General features: G+C 45.8%; 1 long non-coding RNA gene across 1 annotated transcript; it reads left to right on the forward strand.

Moving 5' to 3' along the window:
• The first annotated feature begins 392 nt into the window (after nt 1–392).
• On the forward strand, nt 393–11,591 carry LOC116353047 (uncharacterized). Its single transcript, XR_004202334.1, has 2 exons — nt 393–847; nt 10,997–11,591. It is a non-coding gene; the product is annotated as an uncharacterized LOC116353047 (long non-coding RNA).
• The last annotated feature ends 335 nt before the right edge of the window (nt 11,592–11,926 follow it).

The raw sequence follows: 11,926 nt of genomic DNA on the forward strand, positions 1-11,926 counted from the left end.
TTGACAGAGAGGAATGAAAAATAAGCTCATTGGGGAATCAGCTGAGCACCTCATGTTGATGTTGCTTGGAGGGATATTTTTGCATGTGAAATCAGTGTAACTAACCATGGTGTGGCTCAGGTATGCACACACCGACACGTGTGGAAAGGGGAGTGGAGAGAAGCAACTAGATAGAAAATACCATCAGTTGTCAGCTTCAACAGCAAATAAAAAGTGATGATATATCCATCGCTCACAATTTTATATGTATGGGCTATTCAATTCAAATTTCTGTAAAAATGTAAGGATAGGCTACAGACAAACTGGAGAACGTAGACGTAGTACCAAGCGCTATAGAGTAGCTTCGGCGCGCTCGATTGGTCCAGAGTACTATCCTCGTGTGGTGAGAGAAGGAATGCCGACTTGAGAGAGGTTTTTTAAGAAAGCTCTTCGGAAACTATCTTCCTCCATTTTTATTAAGAACGTTGTGAATGATACATTCTTGAAATAATTTGAACCTCCGAATTGACTATACATTCTTGAAATAGTTTGAACCTCCGAATAGACTAACCCCCGCGTGATTGTCTAGTGACAGAGAAGTGAGTCCATCAAGGAAGTGCTGTTTTTATTTGGGTAAGGAATGACAGGATACCAGATGGCTCGGGAACAGGCTTTTTAGCTCAACCGCACGAGGTTGGCTCGAGGTCGCAATAACGGAACGGAGGATACACAACAACGCGCACTGAAACCGTGTTGGTAACTAAAGGAACTCGACTTTTTGATAAATTCGCATTTTACCGAAAATTCTGCTTTAGCAAGAGCCATTTGTCACCCTTCTACGAGAATAGAAAGTGGACTCGCTTTTTAGGTAAGGTATACCAGAGCGCTCGAACGTTAAACGATGATGCTGTTATAGTTTTGTCTAATGTTGTGTTGTGTTCTTTTGTTAGGCAATTTGCAGATACCACTCATTAATAATAATATTTGTACAACACCTAAATATGTTTCAGCTAGTTCACTAAACAGGGTTCTGGGAATTCCCTGTAGCGAAATCCAGTGCTCTATCTATCATGATTGATGTCTTATTTATGATGGGTGCTGCCTAGGCTGTAGGCGATTGGATTGAGTAACTACTGGTAGGCTACTTTTTGTAATTTTTTTAATCTGTGACGATTCTATAGATAGAAAAATATAATAAAATTAATCGGCCTAATTGTTTATTTTGTAATTATCGAAGATCATTTTGAACGGGTGGCCCAGACTCAGACCCAGACCCTGACTACATTGAGACAATGAACAGGCTAGCAATGTAACGTTACATTTCAAGACGTTACATTGTTTCTTTCTTGGTTCATGTTAACCAACCTGACTTACTTGGCTTCAAATGGATTAACACAATACAATAAACCATTCAACGGACAGAAAATGTACACATAACTGACACCATTGAAGTGATAATGAAATCGCAATAGTTGTACAGGTGCACTCCCTGTCTTTCTGGACTAATGGGATTTTAGGACTCCCTCTGACACACTATCAAATCAACATAAAACAAAAATGTATTTGTCACATGCTTCGTAAACAACAGTGAAATGCTTACTTTCGGGTCATTTTTCAGTAATTAGTTCAACATAAAAAAATCCCAAAATATTTCCATATAGAAATAGTGACATCGGGAATTTGATATTCTCCTGGGTCTGTCTGGATAAGGACAGGTATGAGAGTGACACGGATATGGAATAGACTGCATTGGGATCATATTCAGCCTAGACTCTAGAAGATTATCTTTCTGTTTGCTCAGAGCATTATCTCCAAAGGGGCTCAACCTTTCTGAAGCCAGCTGAGCTTTAAATCCAGGGCCAACCTCCTGAGTTGAAAATGAGAAACATGGTCACAATTTACTTGAAGTTGCACAGATACCATGTAGCCAAATGTAATGTCAATGTTTTTGTTATTACGTGGTAATATACTAGCAAGTCATTTTACACAGAAGTTGGTCTGTTTGATTCCCTTAAACTTCAACCATTCATTGCTTTATTTTATTAATATATAGTTAACAAAGTTACAGAGTAACTACATTTTATAAAGGGAACTGAAGCTTCCTGTGTTCAATAGAGGATGCAGGGCATGTTTTGCATCTCCCTATGCCTTTGTGTTAAGTTGACAGTGCTGGCGGTGCCAGTGAGAGAGTGGGTCTCTGGACTGTACTTCTGAATCAGGAGGGGACACTGGCTTGTGAATGAACCCTCCCTGAGCCAACAACCCTGCCTGCCCTGGTCCTTCCTCTTCTGCTCTCTCATCTCACTGTCCATCTCTCATTCTCTCATTCTCCAGTACAGTACTGGAGAATAATTTTCAGGGTGGTAAAATGTGTTCAGTGTAAACTTAAATGACTACAACCAGATATGTAGAAAAAGATAATGGAGCAAGATTTTTAAAAATAAGATCATCTTTGAGAACTAACTAGAGAGTCAGGGAGAATCTGAAATTCAAAAAATGGCATTGGCCCCGTTGATTTTGTTATAATGTTTGAGTTACTCAGATAGCGTTAAGAACAAGGCATAATTTGGCAACATTTTTATAATTGCAGGAAAGTAGCTTTAAAACTGAACATTTTCTCAGCACAATGGGAAATGTGTTGAATTGTACAACATTTGCTTTGAAACGGCAATTTTTATCTCAGGCCCATGAGAAACGTGTAAAATTGCAGGAAACTAGTTTTAAAACTGTGATATGTTCTCTCTGCCCCATGACAAGATGTGTAGGATTGCAGGATATTTTTGGCCAGGAGGAGGGCCTCTAAAACTGCACCACTGGCCACTCCCACTACCACACCCACTATCACGCACTGAAAAGAATCCTAGGGGAAACACTGACATTGATCAATAAGCAGTGCTGTGAGTGAACTCTGAGAGCAAAGCTTTAATATTCAATACCTAAGCTTGAGAAATCAAAGCAAATATTTACAAATATTTAATCAACATGTCATGTTTTGTGTAGCCGAAATCGGATAGAGTCCAGAGCGGGTGAAATCTTTCTTGGAGTGCTATCTGTGGTGACAGTAATCTGGTTTCATTAATAGTGTGTGTGTGTGCACGCTCCACAGTGTGTGTGTGTTGTCATTATTGATCACCAGCAGAGACCAACAGGCTAATTAATAATTAGTGCAGGGCATATTTTTCTTCCCTTTTTAACCCTGTCAGTATTGCTAATGACTGTTTTGAAACATGTGTTCTGACATAAGTGGTTGCATTATGCTCATCAAACACATTTTGTGATTGGCTGGACATTCTCTCACTCCTCTCTACTGTTGGTAACACAGTGGCTGCTTCTTGTAGTCTGCCACCTTCCTCTGAATCGAGCTGTTCTCTGTGGCGTTCAAGTAGATAGCCTGCGTGTGTGAATCATACATCATCCACAAGTGAATGGAAAAGGTTAGATCAGTGAGTAGTGGCCTCTAGCCATTCCCCAGAGGTCTTGAGTAGTGTGTTTAGGACAGAGAGGAGGCTCTGGAGGTCATTGATTACCTACCACATGGTGAGCAGTGGCACAGGATTTTAGAAACAAGGTCTGAGACACACACACCTCAGTGGGCTTTAGTCTTAGAGAAGAGAATGTGGTTCATAGGGTCTCCTCCTCAGCAGCAGCAGTAGTCAATGGGGCTATAGACCAACAATCAATCAGCCCTTAAGACTCAGGGGAGGAGATGCTCCTCAGTGGGACCCTGGCTGGCCGATCAACTCATTTATAATACCCCCTTTCCTTCCCTGTGATAGACAGACTGAGTCTGTCAATGAAGACAAAGTGTTTATGTGCGTGTGTGTGTTTTCGATGTGTGTGGCTGTGGTTGCATGTGTTGAATATCCTAAGGCTATTCTGTGGAGTTTCAGTGCTGTTTGTAAAGAGGTCAAAAACCAGGGTTCTCTCCCTCATGAAAAAATACTACAGTTTATGGTAAAATACTACAGTACTTTATTGTGGAATTTTATAGTAAACTGCATTATACTGTAGAATACTATACTGTAGTATACCTCGATCATGTGTAGAACTTACTATAAAATGTTGTAGTGTACTTGTCATGGAAGTCGAGGAGTGGTGGGTGTAGAGTCAGGCGCAGAAAGCAATACTTCCAAATGAATGCGTTTATTCCGCTTGGTCCAGCCAACAAACAGGCAATGACCATATGTCTCCAAAAAACAGGAAATAACATACAACAAATTACGCAGGAGAAAAACAACTTCACCACTGACATTAGGAATAATCCCGCACACAAGCAGGCGGGCACTGAAAGTTTAAATAGACGATAAATGAACCAAAATAAGCAACAGGTAAAAACAATCAAGACAAAACCAACAGAAAAAGAAAATGGGATCGGTGACTACGACTGCCGAGCACCGCCCAAACAGGGAGATGAGCCAAGTCGTGACAATACCCCCCCCCCCCCCCCCTCCCAGGGGGCGCGAGGACGACGAGGCGCAGGGCGATCCAGATGGAGACGGTGGAAATCACTCAGCAGTGATGGATCCAAGATGTCCTCCACAGTTACCCAGCACCTCTCCTCCGGACCGTACCCCTCCCAATCCACAAGGTACTGCAGGCCTCTCGCCCAGCGTCTATAGTCCATGATGGAATGTACCATGTACGCCGGGGGCCCCTCGATGTCCAGAGGGGGCGGAGGCACCTCCAGCACCTCACCTTCCAGCAGGGGACCAGCTACCACCGGCCTGAGGAGAGACACATGAAACGAGGGGTTAATGCGATAGTAAGGGGGAGCTGTAACTTATAACACACCTCGTTTATCCTCCTCAGGACTTTAAATGGCCCCACACACCGCGGCCCCAGCTTCCGGCAGGGCAGGCGGAGGGGCAGGTTTCGGGTCGAGAGCCAGACCCGGTCCCCTGGTGCGAACACGGGGGCCTCACTGTGGTGGCTGTCAGCGCTCACCTTCTGCCGCCCACATGGACGCCTCTCCAGGTCTCCTTTAAGCGCTGCAGCCATTGCTCCACCGCAGGAGCCTCGGTCTGGCTCTGATGCCAAGGTGCCAGGACCGGCTGGTAGCCCAACAGGCACTGGAAAGGCGACAGGTTCGTGTAGGTGAAAAACATGGCCCACCTTGCCTGGCGAGGATTCAGTCTCCTCGCTGCCTGGATGTACTTCAGATTACGGTAGTCAGTCCAGATGAGAAAAGGGTGTTTCCCCCCTCAAGCCAATGTCTCCACACCTTCAGAACTTTTACCACAGCCAGCAACACCCGGTCCCCCACGTCATCGTTTCGCTCCGCCGGACTGAGCTTCCTCAAAAAAAAAGCGCAGGGGCGAAGCTTCGGTGGCGTGCCCGAGCGCTGTGATAGCACCGCTCCAACCCCAGCCTTGGATGTGTCCACCTCCACCATGAATGCCAAAGAGGGGCCCGGATGAGCCAATACGGGAGCATCGGTAAACAGCTCCTTCAGACGACTAAAAGCTCTGCCTGCCTCCACTGACCACCGCAAATGCACCGGCCCCCTCTTCAGCTGTGAGGTAATGGGAGCAGTCACCTGGCCCAAACCCCCGATAAACCTCCAGTAGTAATTGGCAAACCCTAAGAACCGCTGCACCTCCTTTACCGTGGTCGGAGTCGGCCAATTACGCACGGCTGCAACGCGTTCACACTCCATCACCACCCCAGATGTGGAAATGCGATACCCCAGGAAAGAGAAGGCTTGTTTGGAGAACACGCATTTCTCTGCCTTGCCGTGCAGGTCATGCTCCAGCAGTCGCCCAAGCACCTTTGCACACCAGAGACACATGCGCGGCGGCGCGCGTGGCGGAATAAATCAGAAAGTCATCGATATAAACCACCACACCCTGCCCGTGCAGGTCCCTGAGAATCTCGTCTACAAAGGATTGATAGACGGGTGGAGCATTCTTCAACCCATATGGCATGACGGGGTACTCATAATGGCCAGATGTGGTACTAAACGCGGTCTTCCACTCATCTCCCTTCCGGATATGCACCAAGTTATACGCGCTCCTGAGATCCAGTTGTGAAGAAGCGTGCTCCGTGAAATGATTCCACCGCCGTAGCGATGAGAGGTAGCGGGTATCTAAACCCTGCTGTGATGGAATTTAGACCTCTATAATCAATGCACGGATGCAGACCTCCCTCCTCCTTCTTCACAAAAAAGAAACTCGAGGAGACGGGTGACATGGAGGGCCGAATGTACCCCTGTCCCAGAGATTCAATGACATATGTCTCCACATCCACCGTCTCTCCTCCTGTGACAGGGGATACACGTGACTCCTGGGAAGTGCTGCGTTTACCTGGAGGTTTATCACACAATCTGGTGTCACCCTCTTTTTACAGAAAGCGAGAGCCAAATCGGCATATTCTGAGGGAAAACAGGTGGAATCCTGTTCTGGACTCTCCACCGTCGTTGCACCGATGGAAACGCCTATACACTTACCTGAACACTCCTCTGACCACCCCCTAGAGCCCCCTGTTTCCATGAAATCTTGGGATTGTGAATAGCCAACCAGGGATCCCCAGCACCACTGGAAACGCAGGAGAATCAATGAGGAAGAGACTAAGCCGCTCCTTATGACCCCCCTGCGTTACCATGTCCAGTGGAACCGTGGCCTCCCTGACCCTAACGGTCGACAATCTAGGGAGTGCAAGGGGAAGGGTTGGCCTATCTGCACCAACGGAATCCCTAACCTATGAGCGAACCCGTGATCCATAAAACACCCAGCTGTGCCTGAATCGACTAGCGCCTTATGCTGGGAAGAGGGGGAAATATCAGGAAAAGATATTAGTACAAACATATGACCAACAGGAAGCTCTGGGTGAGCCTGGTGCTGACTCACCTGGTGTGTCCAAGCAGTGCTCTGCCTGCCCTCTCGACTCCCAGACGAGCTTCTCCAGCACCGGTCGGCAGTGTACCCTCTCCGACCACAACTTGTGCAGGAGGAGGCTCCTCCTCCGGTTGCCCTAGATGCAGCACCCCCTAACTCCATGGGTTTTGGAGCGGGAGTGCTGGGGTGTGGAACAAACAGAACCCGTTCTGGATGCCCGCGAGCAGCTAGCAGGTTGTCCAGCCGGATTGACATGTCAATTAGTTTGTCTAGTGTGAGGGTGGCGTCCCGACAAGCTAGCTCCCTGTGGACATCCTCCCAGAGGCTACACCGGTATTGGTCCATCAGGGCCCTGTCGAATCTCCAGTGCAAAGTCAGGCGCGCTCCTCGTCTCCTGCCTAAGGTGGAACAGCCGTTCACCTGCCGCTCGCCCCTCCGGTGGGTGGTCGAACACAGCCCGGGAAACGGCGGGTGAACTCAAGGTAATGGTCCCTTGCTGAGTCTGGACCGCGTTGGCCCACTCCAGGGCTCTGCCCGTCAGGCAGGAGACGAGGACACTCACACTCTCCTCTCCCGAGGGAGTCGGGCGAACGGTAGCTAGGTAAAGCTCTAGCTGGAGCAGGAACCCCTTGCACCCGTCAGACGTTCCATCGTCCTCCCTCGGGGGCGCGAGCTGAAGAGCGCTGGGTCCGGACGCCGCCGGAGAAGTTGGTAGCACAGGCTGAAGTGGAGCTGGAGACGAAGTAGGGAGGCCGATCCTCTCCCATCTATCCATTCTCTCCATCATTTGATCCATCGCCGTCCCAATCCGGTGTAGGATGGCTGTGTGATGGAGGACACGCTCTTCCATGGATGGGAGGGGGGGCGTAGCTGCTCCTGCTGACTCCATGGTCCTGGTGCGGGCTTCTGTCACAGAAGTCTAGGAGTGGTGGGTGTAGAGTCAGGCGCAGAGAGCAATACTTCCAAATTAATGCGTTTATTCTACACTACATTGACAGTAGTGTAGAATAATATCGTAAATACTACAGTATCCCCCCCCCAAAAAAAACTATAGTAAATGTATTTTATTTATTGTTATCCATTATTTTACCTGGTAAATTGACTGAGAACACATTCTCATTTACAGTACTACAGTAATGTTCACAAAAACACTACAGTCCGCAAAATCACAACACTTTCTAAAGACTATACTGCCCTACAAAGGCATAACTCAGTAACTACGAAATTTGAGAAAAACATCTTTGATCTGTTGTAATGGCCAGGTACAGTGGGGAGAACAAGTAGTTGATACACTGCCGATTTTGCAGGTTTTCCTACTTACAAAGCATGTAGAGGTCTGTAATTTTATCATAGGTACACTTCAACTGTGAGAGACGGAATCCACAACAAAAACAAAAATCCAGAAAATAACATTCTATGATTTTTAAGGAATTAAAAAAAGCAGAAACAGAAACCTTTGTTTGCAATTACAGAGATCATACGTTTCTTGTAGTTCAGGTTTGCACACACTGCAGCAGGGATTTTGGCCCACTCCTCCATACAGACCTTCTCCAGATCCTTCAGGTTTCGGGGCTGTCGCTGGGCAATACGGACTTTCAGCTCCCTTCAAAGATTTTCTATTGGGTTCAGGTCTGGAGACTGGCTAGGCCACTCCAGGACCTTGAGATGCTTCTTATGGAGCCACTCCTCAGTTGCCCTGGCTGTGTGTTTCGGGTCATTGTCATGCTGGAAGACCCAGCCACGACCCATCTTCAATGCTCTTACTGAGGGGAGGAGGTTGTTGGCCAAGATCTCGCGATACATGGCCCCATCCATCCTTCCCTCAATACGTTGCAGTTGTCCTGTCCCCTTTACAGAAATGCATCCCCAAAGAATGATGTTTCCACATCCATGCTTCACGGTTGGGATGGTGTTCTTGGGGTTGTACTGATCCTTATTTTTCCTCCAAACACGGCGAATGGAGTTCAGACCAAAAAGTTATATTTTTGTCTCATCAGACCACATGACCTTCTCCCATTCCTCCTCTGGATCATCCAGATAGTCATTGGAAAACTTCAGACGGGCCTGGACATGCGCTGGCTTGAGCAGGGGGACCTTGCATGCGCTGCAGGATTTTAATCCATGATGGCGTATTGTGTTACTAATGGTTTTCTTTGAGATTGTGGTCCCAGCTCTCTTCAGGTCATTGACCAGGTCCTGCCGTGTAGTTCTGGGCTGATCCCTCACCTTCCTCATGATCATTGATGCCCCACGAGGTGAGATCTTGCATGGAGCCCCAGACCGAGGGTGATTGACCTTCATCATGAACTTCTTCCATTTTCTAATAATTGCGCCAACAGTTGTTGCCTTCTCATCAAGCTGCTTGCCTATTGTCCTGTAGCCCATCCCAGCCTTGTGCAGGTCTACAATTGAATCCCTGATGTCCTTACACAGCTCTCTGGTCTTGGCCATTGTGGAGAGGTTGGAGTCTGTTTGATTGAGTGTGTGGACAGATGATTTTATACAGGTAACGAATTCAAACAGGTGCAGTTAATACAGGTAATGAGTGGAGAACAGGAGGGCTTCTTAAAGAAAAACTAACAGGTCTGTGAGAGCCGGCATTCTTACTGGTTGGTAGGTGATCAAATACTTATGTCATGCAATAAAATGCAAATTAATTACCTAAAAATCATACAATGTGATTTTCTGGAGTTTTGTTTTAGATTCCATCTCTCAGGAGTTGAAGTGTACCTATGATAAAAATTACAGACCTCTACATGCTTTGTAAGTAGGAAAACCTGCAAAATTGGCAGTGTATCAAATACTTGTTCTCTCCACTGTATATTATCAGATTGTGGTATTTCATTTCCTGACACAAGAACAAGCGAGTTGATGAGAATATACAGTGTCCTGGAGTATCAGAAATGGCTGTCTATTTAGACAGAAAAATACTTTGACGTCAGATTTTGCATATACGCCACCCATTCCCATCCCCCATATCACAATTTGTCGCCCCATAAGTGAGAAACCTACATGCCATGTTTAGACCATATATTGTGTTCCCTACATGTTATAGAAAAGAGCAGAAGCTCTGAACTCTCTGTTCTGACCCCAAACCTACCTACCTACCTACATGTTATGGGAAATTTGCTCTTTTAGTATTTCACCAGTTGGTTTCCTGAAGGAGAAAGCTTCCACTTCTATGTCAACGATAATGAAACAAAAACACTATAGTAAATATTACAGTATTGTCTGCAATAACACTACAGTAAATACTACAGTATAGTACAGGCTGCACAAACACTTCAGTATATACTACAGTATACTATAATCTGCAAAAACACTATATTAATTACTATAGCATATAATACAGTTTTCTTTTAGTACAGTATTTATACTGCTTACATGTCTTTTTGTCGAGCAAAACTTTTTGTGGAAGCGCACAGACCCCCTCGCACACTCAACGTTGTTGAGATCTGTTAAGTGTCCTTGTAGGCGGGCTATTTGGCGGGTAAACTGTGAAGCCAGCTGTATAGCCTATTGCCTGTTTCTGTTTCTGAGTCTTTTATTGAAGAATGTGAAACACTGTTGTGTCTGTTTGCTGCTTTTCATAAAATCATGCATAGCTGTTCTTTATTTGGCCTAAAATAAATGTGTTCATATGGGTAGAATATTATCTATTGGCTTTAGCATAGAATTTTAAACATTGTGATTTTAGAGACACAAAGTAACAATAGCCTATGATTAAAGGGTTAGGCTATACTGGTAACAATATAAAGATATTGAAGCACATTTGATTACCACAAAATGTTATGCTGTTTTCAAATGAAACACAATACCTTGCTCTTGCTAAAGCTTAAAGGGCCACCCCAGAGTTTCATAACCAGGTGCTCAGCCCTGAAGACCAAATATGTCCTTCTGGAAGTGCACCGAATATGAGGCTTTTGAATGACAAGGTCGCATACGGCTAACTGAGGTGGTGTTCTCCAATTTGTGCTGGATACGCGGTTCTTTCAGCGCCCGGAACATCAAGTGGAGGAGCTTCTGACATACTTTCAGGCAACATGGGTTGGGGAGAAGGTCAGAAAGCCAATGTTTCCCATATGTATGTGTTGTTTAACATAATAATGGATGTATTATTCATATTCTTATTATTGATGACAGCATGGTTGCTAATCTGCTTCTATCTCTTTTTGTATTTTCAGAAATATGGAACTGCTGCGATGCTGTCCTGCAAGACTTGGCAAAGACCGACAACAGAGGGGAGGGCTGGCATCGAAAATGTTTGACCAATTTTGGCGCTACCCACCCCACCATTTGGAAGTTCATGGAGAAATTGAAATGCTTACAGCAAAGTGGCGAAATGAGAATGGAGCAGCAACTTGCTGGCGTTTCTCCACCATGGCAAAGACTCCTCTACCGTAAGCAACAGAAGGATCTGAAGTCACTGGTTCAGAAGTACCTGAGTCTTACCTGAAGAACGTTGCCTACACTTTCTAATTTCAGTTGTGAATAGGTGAAAATCCATCTGAGAAAAATGAGCACCTAGTCTACTTGGGCATTTCTTCATGACACAACAATTTAAACTCTCTCAATTACTCCAAAATCCTTATGAGACCAGAATATTAAGCACATTCTTGGAAGATTTGTTCCTGAACTTGTTTTTATGGTGCTGCATTGTCATGTAGCCTAGTCTTATTTTGGGGTATTTTTTTGGTTATTTGAAATAAATGTTTTAGGCTTATTATATTATATTTTGTTAACCCTTTGTTGTTGATAAATAAAGGTTTTTATAGTGAATGGTTGTGTTAATGGATGGTTTTAAAATGTTTTTTTGAGGCCCCCCGAGTGGCGCAGTGCTAGAGGCATCACTACAGACCTGGGTTCGATCCCAGGCTGTGTCGCAGCCGGCCGCGACCGGGAGACACATGAGGCGGCGCACAATTGGCCCAGCGTAGTCCAGGTTAGGGGAGGTTTTGGCTGGCCAGGGTACCCTTGTCCCATCGCGCTCTTGTGGCGGGCCAGGTGTATGCACTCTGACTTCGGTCGCCAGCTGTACGGTGTTTCCTCCGATACATTGGTGTGGCTGGCTTCCGGGTTAAACGAGCAGTGTGTCAAGAAGCAGTGTGGCTTGG

This window comes from Oncorhynchus kisutch, linkage group LG13, assembly GCF_002021735.2.
Source record: "Oncorhynchus kisutch isolate 150728-3 linkage group LG13, Okis_V2, whole genome shotgun sequence".
Classification (NCBI taxonomy): domain Eukaryota; kingdom Metazoa; phylum Chordata; class Actinopteri; order Salmoniformes; family Salmonidae; genus Oncorhynchus; species Oncorhynchus kisutch.